Source organism: Bos mutus, chromosome 11 (genome assembly GCF_027580195.1).
Source record: "Bos mutus isolate GX-2022 chromosome 11, NWIPB_WYAK_1.1, whole genome shotgun sequence".
NCBI classification, from domain to species: Eukaryota; Metazoa; Chordata; class Mammalia; order Artiodactyla; family Bovidae; genus Bos; species Bos mutus.
Genome location: NC_091627.1, coordinates 78,978,211 through 78,996,329, shown reverse-complemented (window position 1 = coordinate 78,996,329; position 18,119 = coordinate 78,978,211).

Here is an 18,119-nt window from a genome sequence, read left to right as displayed (position 1 = left end):
CTGGTCTAGCCCCTTCTCTGCCCTTTTTGCTCCAGGCAGGCTGAGGTCCTCAGGATTCCCTCCACATACCCTGCACATTCTCCACTTCATTCCTTGTTTTTCTCTTCCTCCCATTCTCTTACTCCCCATCCCAACAACCTGGAATAGGAGGCCCTCCTTACTAGCTCTTTTCAGCTTCACATCTAGCTTTTCTTCTTGACCCAGATAGCTGGATGCCCCAACACCTGATTCATCTAGATTCTAAGATAACATTCTAAGACTGCTTCCAAAAAGAGTCTCGTGGTTGTTTGCCACTGTCACTTCAGACACAAGAGGCAAGAGGAGTGTCATTTCCAAACTAGCTACAAGGTCGTCTGCTAGACCTGGGGCCAGGGTAAAACTCGAAGGGCATCAGTTGGTACTTGACACTGTTGGATCAGAGATTCTTCAATCCCTCCTGCTGACGAACGGGATCCAGGGAGTAGAGTGCAGTATAGCTGAGCCTGCACAGGTCTGGGGAGAGAGAGTCTGCCGAGGCTGGGCGGACAGGCAGGCCCGACAGTCACAATCTTCAGGCCCCCAACACGAGGCTCTGGCTGTATAAATCCTCCAAATCATGCTGATTCTTGACTTTTCTCACTTTAGGTGGTAAAGTTATGCAATCAGAAAAGCATTCTGCAGAAGCAAATTTTACAGTGAATAATAGGAGAATTCCTATTCTATGTTAAAAACAAGGGGTGGGGGATGTGGGGTGGAGAAGACAGTGAACGTGAAGGTGGAAATAGTAATAAAGAGATAGACTTCTATCATAGTAACGGGGCAAAATATGTGAAACTTACAAATATTTAAAAGTTTCACATCACTACTTGGAAGGTAATCCTGCATGTGAAACCTGTAAAAGAAACTGGCTGGATTTTCTCTGAATGATATTATTGTAAAAAATCCACATTGCTAATGAGGCACAGGAAAGTCAGAGGAGGCCACCAGGATGGACCACGGCAAAGGAGGAAGGGTGGCATATCCTGAGATGTTTGGAGCCTGTCAGGACATTTGAGTAGGATTTTATGCAAATCCAATCAGCTCCCAAATCGGATCACAATTATTTAACCCATTATCACTGGTCCAGAATAATGGCAGACACATTATTCTTACCAGTCCTCACTCTGTCAAGACGAGGGAAAAAAAATTCAAGTGTTTACTTTGATTATTATGCATCCTGTTATGAGCCCCATCGTCGCTAAGTGCATGGAGCACCTTTAACTAAAGAAACTAATTGCAAGCCACTTTCAATATCTCTCGTTTTTTAATTTAATGCCCTCAGAGAGATATAATTGGGCTGGAGGGAAGAATTTTCACTGAAGTCATGAATTTGCTATATAAATACAAACAAGAAAGAAAGCTAATACAGTAAGGGAATATGGGATTAATTTTGAAATTGTCTGATTAGTGGATTGCTGCCCATCAATAATTGCCTTATATTTTCCCAAGGCCCTCTCTTTATTAGAGTCTGGCACCGCATCTGCCCACAGTCTGTCAATCAGCCTGTGCAGCTGGGAGGGTCTGCAGAGAGACCGCAATTGGAAGCCTGCTGGGGCGCCTTGTTAGACAAAGCAATATATCCCAGACGTGAAAACACTGCCATCTCGACTCTGGCTGCTAACGTCTTTACACTCAATCCTCCCATGTTGGAGAAGGGACTCACTGTGATTAGGTTTGATTTTTAAAAAGGATAAGAAAAAGTCACAATTGTTTCTTTACCTGTGGTTTACATGCCTGGGCTCGGATAGAGTTTGAGGTCACAGAAGCCTTCCCCCTCACAGTAGTGGCTGAATTGCCTATAATGTCATTAAAAAGAGCTTGGCAACAGCTGGAATTTCTAAAGCAACATTGGTGTCATGAGACAACTAAACATGCTTCATACATTCAAAAATTATGAAAGATTATCACAAGGGTTACGAGCAAGTGTGCAGATGGTGGGTTTCTAACTTAATTAATGCTTAAAATCTGGAATGTTCCTCAAGCTCCCAGAACCCTTCCTGTCTATCCTCTCCAGGCCTGATGTTCCCAAGTTCTTAAAGACTCTTGATCAGAGAGAGATGAGGAGGGTCTGTTGACTGAACTCACCATAAACATCTTTTCAAACCACACAGACACACACACAAAGTTGCAGCCTGGCTAATGATATGTTTATGCCATGTCCATTTCCAGAAATATTTATGTCTATCTTGCCAGCAATCAGTCAAAATATACAAAAATGGATTTGCATGTAAGGATGCTTCGTTTGGAAGACAAATATGATGATAATAGAACAAAGATGGTTCAGCGCATGCTCTTTTCTTGTTTTTTTCTTATCATCTACTGTTTTCCTTTTCTGTTTGGTAAACCGAGCATTTGTTTTAGATTGGGATTTTGTTCTTGTGAGGTAGAAAATACTGGAGCCAAGACTCCTACAGCACCCAGAAGGGTTTATTAGCTACTGAAGTGCAATTTCCTCTCAAAGTCCAGGTCCCTGCTTTGCCCTGTGGCCAAGACTAGCCTTGGCACCGTCCTCCACGAGGCAGTGTGGACCTCTAGGCCTGCCCCTCAGCACGTCGGCAGCCTGTGAGGCTCGGGGGCTGAGGTCTGGAGGACGGAACTGGAGCTCCTCCAGTCTGGCGTGATAGAAACACGGCTGGTACACTGAGGACTTGGAGGGTTTTCATTCGGAAACCTTGGAAATGCGTCAGCTCTCCTTCCCTCGAGGTTCCATTTGAGTCCCAGCCTGAGAGTTGCTCACGCCTCCCTCCCTCATGGCTGTGTCTCCTGCCCTGAGAGACTAGTAGGAGCAGGCTCACTGGCGTTGGCGCTTGGACGGCCAAAACCACCCCGGTGGGGCTTGCTGCCCAGGTCCACACTGCCCTGTGAGTTAGCAGGCCTGAGGCTGCTCTCAAGATGTCCGTCTCCTTCTGCCAGGTGTGAAGGCGAATTCCTACAGCAAAGCTGTGAGAAGTAAAAGATAGAATAGAGTGGAAGCGATTTTTAAGCTGTAGTGTAGAGCTTTCTGCCCAAGTAAGGGGCTATTTTGCTATTAACAATACTAGCATGGGAATTCCGTGGTGGTCCAGGGATTAGGACTCTGCTCTCACTGTTAAGGGCCTGGCTTCAATCCCTGGTTGGGAAGCTAAGGTCCCACAAGCTGTGTGGGACAGCCAAACAAATGACGACACCAGCGAAACTCTCATAACTGCTCGTGTGGCAGTACTGAGGCAGCTACCTTGGCTGCTTGCTGGGCTTCTGGGGGGCCACCAGCTCAGGCCACAGGGACACGGGGGCCTGGCTCACACCAGCAAACTTCCTGGGTCCTAGATGCAGCCCCGGAGAGGGGGGAGTGTCTTCTCTACCTCTGTTCCTCTTTTCCAATCTGCTGCCTCTCCAAGGCCCCTCAGATATTGGACCTCTTCTCACCCTAACCTCAAGGAAATCACAATCTCTTTTCCTTCTGAATCACGAGCCTCAGTAGAGTGAAGTAGTGGCAGGCCAAGTCTTCCTTTCAGGGCTTCAGCTGGCTTCATGGACCACCACAGTGGTAATGGCTACTCCCCACATGCAGCCACCTTTTCTCTCAGGTTGATCTCATTGCCCCTTCAGAAGGTCTCAGCCTCTCATTTGTCTACCTTCTTACCTCGCCTATGATACTTTCCTGATGTCCTCCAGTGGCCCAGACCTGTCCCGCTTTACAGCCCATCCATCACCTCATGGCTTTCAACTTCATCTCGCTCCACTTTTTCCGACCACACCAGCCCTGGACATCTCCTCCTCCTGGACTCCTGTGGCATTTGTGTTGGGTAGTTGCCACAGACGATGGTCGGTGGGCTTGTTCCATTCTCAAGTGTTGGGAGTCTCCTAGGTGTTCACCACAGTGCCAGAGCTGATCCACACCAGAACACATATCCTGATGTCATGTCTCATGTGATGTTTGTGATGTTCAACTGTCTGGCTTGATTTTAAGCTCCTGGAGAGCAGGAACCATATCCTACTCTGTATTTTGCAAATGTGCACAGTTATCTGTAAATAAACTTTGAGGGTCTTTGGAAAAGACCCTAATGCTGGGAAATATTGAAGGCAGGAGGAGAAGGGGAAGACAGAAGATGAGATGGTTGGATGGCATCACCGACTTGAGTTTGAGCAAGGACATGAGTTTGAGCAAGCTCTGGGAGTTGGTGATGGACAGGGAAGCCTGGTGTGCTGCAGTCCATGGGGTTACAAAGAGTCGGACACGACTGAGCAACTGAACTGAACTGAACTGAAACTTTGAGTGAGTGACTCAGGGATAACCAGGTGCTACAGAGGTTCAAAGGGCAAGCTTGAACCACAGAGAAAACAAGGTCTAGAATATCAAAATAATGGTGCTCCAATTAAAATGACAATGTCCCTTGCCTCATAGATGGCCTGCCCCATAGTCTCCAAGCACATTGCATGACAGATGAAATTAAAAAGTCACACCATATTCGTATCCTTGCTCTAGAACAAAACAATCAACTCTGTGGTTCAGATGCAAAATGGGAAATTGGCTGATGCCCTTGGTTTCATGGTTCTTGGTCCAAAGGCAGGCTCCCCACTTGCAAATGAGGCCAAATAGCCACTTGAGACCTAGGGCTTTGGCCTAGAAGAGGCTGTCAGGACCTGGCCCAGAGCTAAATTCATGAGATACTCAAGGTCACTGTGGGACAGGAGCCTTAGTCACCAACACATAAGGCTTAGTTCTGGACTGGGAGGCCCAGGAAACCAAATGGAGACTTCCACAAAACTGCTAGACTGGGGTGATGAGCTCAGCAGTAGCTCTTCTTCCTCTTCCAAATTGACGAGTGCTGGATCACCCCATGCTCAGTTCTTGGACCTCTACTCTTCTCCATCTACATCAATCTCTGAGTAACTCTATCCACTCCCATGGCCCTGATGTGACCACTGTGCTGAGGATGCTGTATTTACATCTCCAGGTTTAAGCTCTTCCTGAGCTCCAGATACTCAGATTTCTGATAGCATCCCAAAGTTCCTATGTCCAAACATACCTCCTGATTCCTGCCCCAAACCAGCTCTGCCTCCTCCTCTATTCTCAGTAAATAGCATAACCACTCATCCAGCTGCTCAGACCCAAATCTAGGGGGTTTTGAGTTCATTTTCTCTCACACCTGACATGCCACTCCTCAGCAAGTTCTGTTGGCTTTATCTTCAGAAGAGATGCTGAGTTTTATGAGTTCTCACCACCTCAGCCCCTTGCACAGTACACGAAGCCAGCCAACATTTCTTGCCAGATTGCTGTAGCCATCTAGCTGGCCGTCTTGCCGCTCCTTTGTTCTCTACTCTCTGTTCTCCACACAGCGGTCACGGTGATGTTTTATAATCATAAATCAAAACATGTCGGTTCACTACCCAGAATCTCCTGGCTTTCCCTTAGACTTAAAATAAGATCTCAAATCCCTACCTGATGTGGCCTTATTTCCTATCCAGCCCTTCTTGCACACTGGACTCCAGACATAGGGGTTTCCTGCTCTTCTGTGAACTCAGCATCCTGTTTCCTGCCCCAGGACATTTCCACATCCTTAACGTCCTTCTCTGCAGCCATGAAATTCAAAGACGCTCACTCCTCGGAAGGAAAATTATGACCAACCTAGATAGCATATTCAAAAGCAGAGACATTACTTTGCCAACAAAGGTTCGTCTAGTCAAGGCTATGGTTTTTCCTGTGGTCATGTATGGATGTGAGAGTTGGACTGTGAAGAAAGCTGAGCACTGAAGAATTGATGGTTTTGAACTGTGGTGTTGGAGAAGACTCTTGAGAGTCCCTTGGACTGCAAGGAGATCCAACCAGTCCATTCTGAAGGAGATCAGCCCTGGGATTTCTTTGGAGGGAATGATGCTAAAGCTGAAACTCCAGTACTTTGGCCACCTCATGTGAAGAGTTGACTCATTGGAAAAGACTCTGATGCTGGGAGGGATTGGGGGCAGGAGGAGAAGGGGACGACAGAGGATGAGATGGCTGGATGGCATCACTGACTCGATGGACGTGTCTCAGTGAACTCCGGGAGTTGGTGATGGACAGGGAGGCCTGGCGTGCTGCGATTCATGGGGTCGCAAAGAGTCGGACACGACTGAGTGACTGATCTGATCTGATCTGATCTGAACGTCCTTCTCTGGGATCTCTGTATAGCTCTGTGCCCCAATTCACTCTAGCCTCCACCCAAACATCACCTTCCAAAGAACATCTATCCTGTCTACAGCCCCCATAGCCCCACATCCTTGCTGCTATTCATTTCCTTTCCTGCTTCATCAGTCTTCACATCAACGGTCTGAAACTATATATTTAGTTGTTGACACTGCCCCATACAAGACCCATGAGGGTAGTAATTTCGCTGCTTTTGTTCAGTTATAACCCCTGCGCCTGAATTGTACTTGGCACATTAAAGGCACTCAGTGGATATTTGTTGAGTAAATAAGTGAATGGATAAATAAATAATAGGCAATAAGCTAATATAACATTGTTACCCTAATTAGCATGTATACAGTAACTCTCAAGGAGTAATTTTTTTAAAAAACGGGTTTCTTTGTGAGGGGAAAAAATGGTCCCAAAAGAAAGAAAAACACAGAGGGTGATGACCGGACAGATAGATTATAAAGAGAGCCTCTAGCTCCCCTAATAGAGTGAAACACAGATGGCACAAGTTTGGAAAAGGATGTCATGGGGAGGTATGCCCGCCGCCCTCCACCAGCACCCCCACTCTTGCCTTAAGAGCTCTCAACCATGACTGCTTTCATCCCAGCTTTCATTTATCACAGCAGAATGAAGACCAGATTGGAACATCCGAACAAGATGTCACCAAAGGGCCAGGGGGACTGAAGGAAAGGCTTGGGTATATAGTGGGTGGGCACCAGGAGCTGTGAGGTCACAGAGAAGGAGGAAAGAGCTCCAGTTATGACATTTCTCCAGGGCCAGTCTTGCTTCCAGGATGGGCCTCTTTGAAAAAGGTAATATAAACTTCGGTTGGTTGAAGAAGCCCTTAGAAATGGATGTGGAAGTGTGCTTCTACTTTTACTTGTTCACTTCAGTCTCTCTCACCACCCATGCAAGCTGGTAGATTTTAATCCCAATTTTTCAAAAGCAAACATTGTGCTTGGAGGCAGGAGTTGAAATTAGGTCTGCAGGACCAGAAAGCTTTTGAAACACCTTGGGTCACCCTTCCACCAGAACCCACTGAACCAAGGTCCCTTCTCTTGCTGGCACCTCAAGAACATTGCATGAGTTGGCTTACATTCCATGGTCTTAAAGAATCTACAAACATGTGTGCTGGCTTGTTTTAAAACAAATGCTATCACCCTGATTCCCCAATGAGTCACACAAAAGTGGGCTGGGGAAGGGGGAGAGGGGAAGGGAAGGGGATGCATAGGGGACGGAAGGCTCTGAAGCAAAGCTACTCCCTAACGATAGGCCAAAACCTTGCTGGAAACATGACTGATGATGTGATAAGGGGTGCCCATGCCCTACCATAGTAAATGCAAAACAGGAATTGCAAGGTAACATTGCATATAAAGGACTAGGTAATGGACTGCATATTAAGAACACAGTTTCCATTTAGTCACTTGGAACAGAACAATCTGCAGCATAAAAGGAGAGGAAAATTTGGCAGGGCTCACTGTGAGCTGGTGAGGAGGCATGAGCGGAGAGAATTCCTAAAAGAGAACCTAACTTAATCAATCACTGGAAGCAGGAGACCAAAGGCTGCCTTCGGAAATAGATCAAAAGAGTTGTATGGGCCCAGGCGTGCACACACCGTATCAATCTCTGGCCCAAGCACGCGGGGCTCCAGGCATCACCTCGGAAGCATGCCCAGAGCAGCCTGGTTTTATTTGTAAATGCACAGGAAAAGCCTGAAACAATCCCAGAACAAGACTGGTGGGGCAGCGGCCAGGTGGGGTAGGAGTCAGGACCAATTGGAAATTTCCTCTGGTTCACTTTCTTACTGATTTCATTCCCATGGAACATACACCACATCCATCTTTAACCTGACAATTAGTGGGACCCCATCTAAGAGATGGGAAAGGGCCTGAGGCAAGAAAGACCAGACAGGCCTGGCTCACACCACAGACAGAGGACCCGCCTCTGCTTCCTGCATCCACATGAGCTGGACTCCAGTGACAGGCCATGCCTGTGACCCATCTCAAAGTTTCAGACTGGGCCCAGCGGCCAGCCTTTGTTCACCTAACATTCTGCACAGATAAGCGACCAGCTAGGTAGCTTTTATGTTTACACAAAAGGGATTAACTATGAACTTCATGGAGCAGGCAATGGCACCCCACTCCATACTCTTGCCTGGAAAATCCCATGGATGGAGGAGCCTGGTAGGCTGCAGTCCATGGGGTCGCTAGGAGTTGGACACGACTGAGCGACTTCACGTTTACTTTTCACTTTCCTGCATTGGAGAAGGAAATGGCAACCCACTCCAGTGTTCTTGCCTGGAGAATCCCAGGGACGGGGGAGCCTGGTGGGCTGCCGTCTATGGGGTTGCACAGAGTCGGACACGACTGAAGCGACTTAGCAGCAGCAGCAGCATGAACTTCACTGTCCATGTTTTCTTTTTTTAAAAATAGTCTGTTTATTAATATCCATTTGACTGTGCCAGCATTCAGTTGCAGGCTGCAAACTCTTAGTTGCATCTTGTGGGATAGAGTTCTCTGACCAGAGATCTATCTCCAGCCCCCTGCATTGGGAGCAAGGAGTCTCAGCCATTGGACCACAGGGAAGTGCCGGTTGTCTATTTTTTTTTTCTCACTTGAGGCCTGAAGGCCACAAAGTATAATATGTCATGAATGGAGGACCCAGGTGAAGAAAGACTGATGAAGTGTTAACACTGTAGGGTGAATTATAACTCACCTAGTCCTGTACTGACAGATAGTTGGGTTGTCCCCTCACCCCACTTTTTCCCCCCTATTACAAATAATGTTGCAGTGAACATTCTTGTAACACAACTTGGTGAACTCTTGCAGGTATATCTGTAGGGTAAATTCTTAGCTCTGAAACTAGTCTTTGTTGCTGTTGTTCAATTGCTCAGTCATGTCTGACTCTTTGTGACCAAATAGGTTGCAGCATGCCAGGCTTTCCTGTCCTTCACCATCTCCCTGAATTTGCTCAAACTCATGTCCATTGAGTCAGTGATGCCATCCAACCATCTCATCCTCTGTCATCCCCTTCTCCTCCTGCCTTCAGTCTTTCCCAGCATCAGGGTCTTTTCTAATGAGTTGGCTCTTCCTCATCAGGTGGCCAAAGTATTGGAGCTTCAGCTTCAGCATCAGTCCTTCCAATGAATATTCAGGACTGATTTCCTTCAGAATGGACTGGTTGGATCTCCTTGCAGTCCAAGGGACTCTCAAGAGTCTTCTCCAACACCACAGTTCAAAACCATCAATTCTTCAGTGCTCAGCTTTCTTCACAGTCCAACTCTCACATCCATACATGACTACTGGAAAAACCATAATTTTGACTAGATGGACCTTTGTTGGCAAAGTAATGTCTCTGCTTTTTAATATGCTGTCTAGTTTTGTCATAGCTTTTCTTACAAGGAGCAAGTGTCTTTTAATTTCATGGCTGCAGTCACCATCTTCAGTGATTTTGGAGCCCAATAAATTCTGTCACTGTTTCCATTGTTTCCTATTTATTTGCCATGAAGTTATGGGACCGGGTGTCATAATCTTCATTTTTTTTTAATGGTAAATTTTATTTATTTATTTTATTTTTTAAAATATAAATTTATTTTAATTGGAGGCTAATTAGTTTATTATATTGTATTGGTTTTACCATACATCAACATGAATCTGCCACGGGTGCACACGTGTTCCCCATCCTGAACCCCCTCCCACCTCCCTCCCCATACCATCCCTCTGGATCATCCCAGTGCACTAGCCCCAAGCATCCTATCTCATGCATTGAACCTGGACTGGTGATTTGTTTCACATATGATAATTTACATGTTTCAATGCCATTCTCCCAAATCATCCCACCTTCTCCCTCTCCCACAGAGTCCAAAAGACTATTCTACACATCTGTGTCTCTTTTGCTGTCTTGCACACAGGGTTATCGTTACCATCTTTCTAAATTACATATATATGTGTTAGTATACTGTATTGGTGTTTTTCTTTCTGGCTTACTTCACTCTGTATAGTAGGCTCCAGTTTCATCCATCTCATTAGAACTGATTCAAATGTATTCTTTTTAATGGCTGAGTAATACTCCATTGTGTATATGTACCACAGCTTTCTTATCCATTCGTCTGCTGATGGACATCTAGGTTGCTTCCATGTCCTGGCTATTATAAACAGTGCTGCGATGAACATTGGGGTACACGTGTCTCTTTCCCTTCTGGTTTCCTCGGTGTGTATGCCCAGCAGTGGGATTGCTGGGTCATATGGCAGTTCTATTTCCAGTTTTTTAAGGAATCTCCACACTGTTCTCCATAGTGGCTATACTAGTTTGTATTCCTACCAACAGTGTAGGAGGGTTCCCTTTTCTCCACACCCTCTCCAGCATTTATTGCTTGTAGACTTTTGGATCACAGTCATTCTGACTGGCATGAAATGGTACCTCATTGTGGTTTTGATTTGCATTTCTCTGATAATGAGTGATGTTGAGCATCTTTTCATGTGCTTGTTAGCCATCTGTATGTCTTTGGAGAAATGTCTGTTTAGTTCTTTGGCCCATTTTTTGATTGGGTCGCTTATTTTTCTGGAATTGAGCTGCAGGAGTTGCTTGTATATTTTTGAGATTAAAATTCTTTGTCAGTTGCTTCATTTGCTATTATTTTCTCCCATTCTGAAGGCTGCCTTTTCACCTTGCTAATAGTTTCCTTTGTTGTGCAGAAGCTTTTAATTTTAATTAGGTCCCATTTGTTTATTTTTGCTTTTATTTCCAATATTCTGGGAGGTGGGTCATAGAGGATCCTGGTGTGATAATCTTCATTTTTTGAATGTTGAGTTTTAAGCAGCTTTTTCACTCTCCTCTTTCACTTTCATCAAGAGGCTCTTTAGTTCCTCTTTGCTTTCTGCCACAAGGGTGATGTCATCTGCATATCCGAGGTTGTTTGATATTTCTCCTGGCAATCTCGATTCCAGCTTGTGCTTCATCCAGTCCAGCATTTCACATGATGTATTCTGCATATAAGTTAAATAAGCAGAGTGACGATATACAGCCTCGACTTACTCCTTTCTCAATTCGGAACAAGTTTGTTGTCCCATGTCCAGTTCTAACTGTTGCTTCTTGACCTGCATACAGATTTCTCAGGAGGCAGGTAAGGTGATCTGATATTCCCATCTCTTTAAGAATTTTCCACAGTTTGTTGTGATCCACATGGTCAAAGGCTTTAGCACAGTCAATGAAGCAGAAATAGATGTTTTTCTGGAATTCCCTTGCTTTTTCTATGATCCAATGGATGTTGGCAATTTGATCTCTCGTTCCTCTGTCTGTTCTAAATCCAGCCTGAACATTTGGAATTTCTCGGTTCACACACTGTTGAAGCCTAATTTGGAGAATTTTGAGTAATATTTTGCTAGTATGTGAGATGAGTGCAATTGTGAGGTGGTTTGAACATTCTTTGGCACTGCTCTTCTTTGGGATTGGAAATGCAAACTGACTTTTTCCAGTCCTGTGGCCATTGCTGAGTTTTCCAAATTTGTTGGCATATTTAGTGCAGCACTTTCATAGCATCATCTTTTAGGATTTGAAATACCTCAGCTGGAATTCTATCACCTCCACTAGCTTTGTTTGTAGTGATGCTTCCTAAGGCCTGCTTGACTTTGCACTCCAAGATGTCTGGCTCTAGGTGAGTGATCACACTATTGTGGTTATCTGGGTCATGGAGATCTTTTTTGTATAGTTCTTCTGTGTATTCTTGCCACTTCTTAATAAATTCTGCTTCTGTTAGGTCCATACCATTTCTGTCCTTTATTGTGCCCATCTTTGCATGAAATGTTCCTTAGTATCTCTGATTTTCTTGAAAAGATCTCTAGTCTTTCCCATTCTATTGTTTTCCTCTATTTCTTTGCACTGATCACTGAGGAAGGCTTTCTTATCTCTCTTTGCTATTCTTTGGTGATAGAATTCAGATGGGTATATCTTTCCTTTGCTCTTTTGCCTTTTGTTTCTCTTCATTTCTCAGCTATTTATAAGGCATCCTCAGACAACAATTTTGCCTTCTTTTTTCCCCTTGGGGATGGTTTTGGTTACCACCTTGTTCAAGCTGGATTTAGAACAGGCAGAGGAACGAGAGATCAAGGCATTAGAAACTGAGTATTTTGCCTCTGTTGGCATGTGCTGAATTCATTGTAGCTTGAAGCCATAGGAGAAATGACAATTCTTGTTTAATAATTTCCCCCCATAACTATTGTCAAGAATGCATTGCCTCTAAGAGCAAGGCTGTGAGAGTACACAAGGGACAAATTTATGAAAAGCTCTGGCTCTTATCTATCTTATCTATACCCAGTACTCTAAGAATTTTAGTATTAACATTTTTAAATGATGTATCAGATCAGATCAGTCGCTCAGTCGTGTCCGACTCTTTGTGACCCCATGAATCCCAGCACGCCAGGCCTTCCTGTCCATCACCAACTCCTGGAGTTCACTCAGACTCACGTCCATCGAGTCAGTGATGCCATCCAGCCATCTCATCCTCTGTTGTCCCCTTCTCCTCCTGCCCCCAATCCCTCTCAGCATCAGAGTCTTTTCCAATGAGTCAGTTCTTTGCATGAGGTGGCCAAAGTACTGGAGTTTCAGCTTTAGCATCATTCCTTCCAAAGAAATCCCAGGGCTGATCTCCTTCAGAAGGGACTGGTTGGATCTCCTTGCAGTCCAAGGGACTCTCAAGAGTCTTCTCCAACACCACAGTTCAAAAGCATCAATTCTTCAGTGCTCAGCCTTCTTCACAGTCCAACTCTCACATCCATACATGACCACAGGAAAAACCATAGCCTTGACTAGACGAACCTTTGTTGGCAAAGTAATGTCTCTATGCTATCTAGGTTGGTCATAACTTTCCTTCCAAGGAGTAAGCGTCTTTTAATCTCATGGCTGCAGTTACCATCTGCAGTGATTCTGGAGCCCAGAAAAATAAAGTCTGACACTGTTTCCACTGTTTCCCCATCTATTTCCCATGAAGTGATGGGACCAGATGCCATGATCTTCGTTTTCTGAATGTTGAGCTTTAAGCCAACTTTTTCACTCTCCTCTTTCACTTTCATCAAGAGGCTTTTGAGTTCCTCTTCACTTTCTGCCATAAGGGTGGTGTCATCTGCATATCTGAGGTTATTGATATTTCTCCTGTCAATCTTGATTCCAGCTTGTGTTTCTTCCAGTCCAGCGTTTCTCATGATGTACTCTGCATATAAGTTAAATAAACAGGGTGACAATATACAGCCTTGACGAACTCCTTTTCCTATTTGGAACCAGTCTGGTGTTCCATGTCCAGTTCTAATTGTTACTTCCTGACCTGCATACAAATTTCTCAAGAAGCAGATCAGGTGGTCTGGTATTCCCATCTCTTTCAGAATTTTCCACAGTTTCTTGTGATCCACACAGTCAAAGGCTTTGGCATAGTCAATAAAGCAGAAATAGATGTTTTTCTTGAACTCTCTTGCTTTTTCCATGATCCAACGGATGTTGGCAATTTGATCTCTGGTTCCTCTGCCTTTTCTAAAACCAGCTTGAACATCAGGAAGTTCACGGTTCACATATTGCTGAAGCTTGGCTTGGAGAATTTTGAGCATTACTTTACTAGCGTGTGAGATGAGTGCAATTGTGAGGTAGTTTGAGCGTTCTTTGGCATTGCCTTTCTCTGGGATTGGGATGAAAACTGACCTTTTCCAGTCCTGTGGCCACTGCTGAGTTTTCCAAATTTGCTGGCATATTGAGTGCAGCACTTTCACAGCACCATCTTTCAGGATTTGGAATAGCTCAACTGGAATTCCATCACCTCCACTAGCTTTGTTCGTAGTGATGCTTTCTAAGGCCCACTTGACTTCACATTCCAGGATGTCTGCCTCTAGATGAGTGATCACACCATCGTGATTATCTGGGTCGTGAAGATCTTTTTTGTACAGTTCTTCTGTGTATTCTTGCCATCTCTTCTTAATACCTTCTGCTTCTGCTAGGTCCATACCATTTCTGTCCTTTATCAAGCTCATCTTTGCATGAAATGTTCCTTTGGTATCTCTGATTTTCTTGAAGAGATCTCTAGTCTTTCCCATTCTGTTGTTTTCCTCTATTTCTTTGCATTGATCGCTGAAGAAGGCTTTCTTATCTCTTCTTGCTATTCTTTGGAACTCTGCATTCAGATGTTTATATCTTTTCTTTTCTCCTTTGCCTTTTGCTTCTCTTCTTTTCACAGCTATTTGTAAGGCTTCCCCAGACAGCCATTTTGCTTTTTTGCATTTCTTTTCTATGGGAACGGTCTTGATCCCTGTCTCCTGTACAATGTCACGAACCTCATTCCATAGTTCATCAGGCACTCTATCCATCAGATCCAGACCCTTAAGTCTATTTCTCACTTCCACTGTATAATCATAAGGGATTTGATTTAGGTCATACCTGAATGGTCTAGTGGTTTTCCCTACTTTCTTCAATTTAAGTCTGAATTTGGCAATAAGGAGTTCATGGTCTGAGCCACAGTCAGCTCCTGGTCTTGTTTTTGCTGACTGTATAGAGTCTGCCACAAATCTTTCTGAATTTCCACCTTTCTTGGTGATAGAATTGGGAGAGTATTCCCATTTAAGGCATGAATCATGCCTTAGTCCATATCAGATGCACTTCTGCATGATTTTGGGGAGGAGGAAGGGAAGCAGTCCACACTAATTTCCAATGTTTCCAGAAGGCTAGTGTTGCATCTAAAAATGAAATATACATCTAAGTTCGGGTCTCATGTTTTCTTGAACACTTATTCAGACTGGTAGGGGAAACATTTTCATTAATTTTGCCAAAAGATGGTGGGATGCTATGAACTAATATTTGTTTATTAATCAATTATTCTTTTCATCATAAATTTATTAGATTTATATTACATAGAATATATATTTTATATTTATTTTAATTTTTTTACATTCCTAGGACATTATAACAGCAATGTTATATTCTACTGTAAATAATATGTATAGCAACAATGATTAATAAACTTTTTATAAGTCCTTCACTTACTGATGGTCTAATACTTTCCTTTTGTTATTAATATTACTTTTCACAAAGTAATTTAAATTGCATCCTTCAAAATAGAATATCTATGAGAATGAAAACACAAGTCATACTGAGAGAAACATTTGCAAGACATATCTGATAAAGGACAGCCACCAAAATAGACAAAGAACACTTAAATTTCAGTAAGGAAACAACAATCCATTAAAAAAGGGGCCACTGACACCTCACCGAAGAAAATACACAGATAGCAAATAAGCATATGAAGAGATGCTTCACATAAATGCAAATTTAAAGAACAATGAAACACCACTACACACCACATACAATCGAAAACACTAACAACACAAAGCGGTGGCCAGGACACTAACAATACCAAATGTTGGCAACAGGAACTCTCATTTACGGCTGATGGAAATACAAAATATCACAGCTGTTTCAAAGACAGTTTACTTTGGTGGTTTCAAAACTAAACATACGCTTCCCACGAAATTCAGCAATCTCACTCCCTAGTCTTTACCTAAAAAACTTGAAAACGTATGTCCACACAAAAACCTGAACGTGGGTATTTATGGTAAACGTAATCACAATTGCCAAAATTCGGAGACAACCAAGACGGTCCTTCAGTGGTGAATGGATAAATAAACTGACATATCCAGGCAATGGCATATTATTCAGCACAGAAAAAGAAATCAGCTATCAAGCTATGAAAAGACATGGAGTAAACTTAAATGCATATTACCAAGGGAAAGAAGTCAATCTAAAAAGGCTATATATTGTGTTTCCAACACTGCTGCAATCTAGAAAAGGTAAAACCAAGGAGACAATAAAACTGTCAGTGGTTGCCGAGGATTAGAGGTGAGGGTGAGATGAACTGACATAGCTTAGATAGAAGCTGGATAGTTCTACACTGGTAGATACATGTCATTACACATTTGTCTAGACCCACAGAATGTACAATACCAAGAGTGAATCCTAATATAAGCTGCAGACTTTGGGTGATCATGAAGTATCAATGTAGGTTTAACAATTTTAAGAAATGTACCACTGTGGTGGGCGATGTTAATATTGGGGGACCTTATGCAAGTTTACGGAGAAGGATATATGGGAAGTCTCTGGACCTTCTGCTCAGTTTTGTTGTGAACTTCTTAAGTAATAAAGTTGATTAAAAAAAATAGAACATCTACCATTGTACAGGTGTAGGATAAAATGTTCCCAAAACATAAACTAGAACATAATATCCTGAACTTTATAAAACCAACTTTATTTAATTAGAGGTAATTCCTCCTTCTCATATTTTGATGTGATTTAATAATATCAAACACATAATTATAAACATGCTTCTTTTCAATCATTAAATAAATTACTAACTTCATCTCTAACATCTGTGAAGTATCCAACTCTGTCCACATTTTAAGACATTTTAGGATGTTCTAGAAAACTGAAATTCAGCATGATTATACTTTGTTCACAAAGGATTTATAATTTCCAATTTTGTCTTTCTTTTTTAAATCTCAGTTTAACAAATTTAAGCTATAAAAATGAGATTTATCTAAAAATTACAAGAATAAGTAACAAAAATTTCAAGTCTTAGAATGGCTCTTTTGGCAAAATTATGAGAAATTGAGAAAAAGAAAGATTTTAAAGATGAGGAAACAAAATTTTTTGCAAAGTGGGTGGTTTCTAATTCCTGGGTTTCAACAAAATTGAGGGAGGATCTAATCAACTTATCAGTGATAGACCATTAAAAATAATATTTGATTATATATTTGCATATAACTTGAAGGATTTACAAGACCTGATTGATATTATAAAATAAAACTCCTTTTACCTCCATCTAGTTATTTATGTAAACATGGGTTCTCTGCTCTGACAGCTAAAAAAACTAAAAGGAGGAACAGAACTGATGCCAAGCCTGTCTCAGGCCTGACATTCTGAAAATGTCATACATGAGTATTTACCTGTGGTTACATGAACTAATAGAGAAATGCCTCACCAATATCATTATGTGATAACTTTCAAATAACTTTAATTAACATTTAGGAGACATACAGGTATAGGAAGTTAAAACAAATTAAGAAATGTTTATTGAGGTATACTTGACATATAACATTATTATTAGTTTCAGGTGTACAACATAATGATTTGGTATCTGTATATATTGTAAAATAATCACCACATAAGTCTTGTTAACACATGTGATTTTTATTGCAGAGTAATATGATAGGGTAATCAATAAAAATTTTTTTAAGTAATGATGTTACATTAAGATAAAATTATTTGGAAGAAATGGAAAGGAAATATAAGTTGAAGGTAAGAGGAAATGATGTACAGTATTTGACTACTAAAGAGAACTTACTCATGTATTTTGGTGCACATCAGAGCATTATGATATTTAGATCTGAATGGATAATTGAAAAGCTATCTATGTAGAGCTGGGTTGTAGTTCGCTGAATCTTGGTCTATACCTAAGGAAGTGATAGAGAAAATGTAAACAATGCAGATGAAACTTACAAATATGTCCTGTCTGTAGACATTACATTGTGAATAGCAAAAAAGGAGAAAACAACAACAAAAAACCCCAAATGAACTATTCTTAACAATATTCAAAAACTGCCATCCAATTCAGTAAAGATGTCACACATGCCACACAATTGATGAATGAATGAAATGCCAACATGTCTTCACTGCTGCACTTCCATCTCACTTGTTAACATTAACAAAATATATTCTTCAACATCCACGTTGAAACTACACTTGCTGAGCCAGTTGTTAAATATTTATCAGCAGCATGCTCTATACTGAACTTAAATATGTGGTTCTTTAGTTCATCTCCTTTTGTTTGTAAAACAAATTTGGTCTTGAGGTAACTTCTGCCACCAGCCTATCCATTTTCCTCTTGTTACTGTGCCGCAAGGATTTAGGTCTTACATTTCAGGAT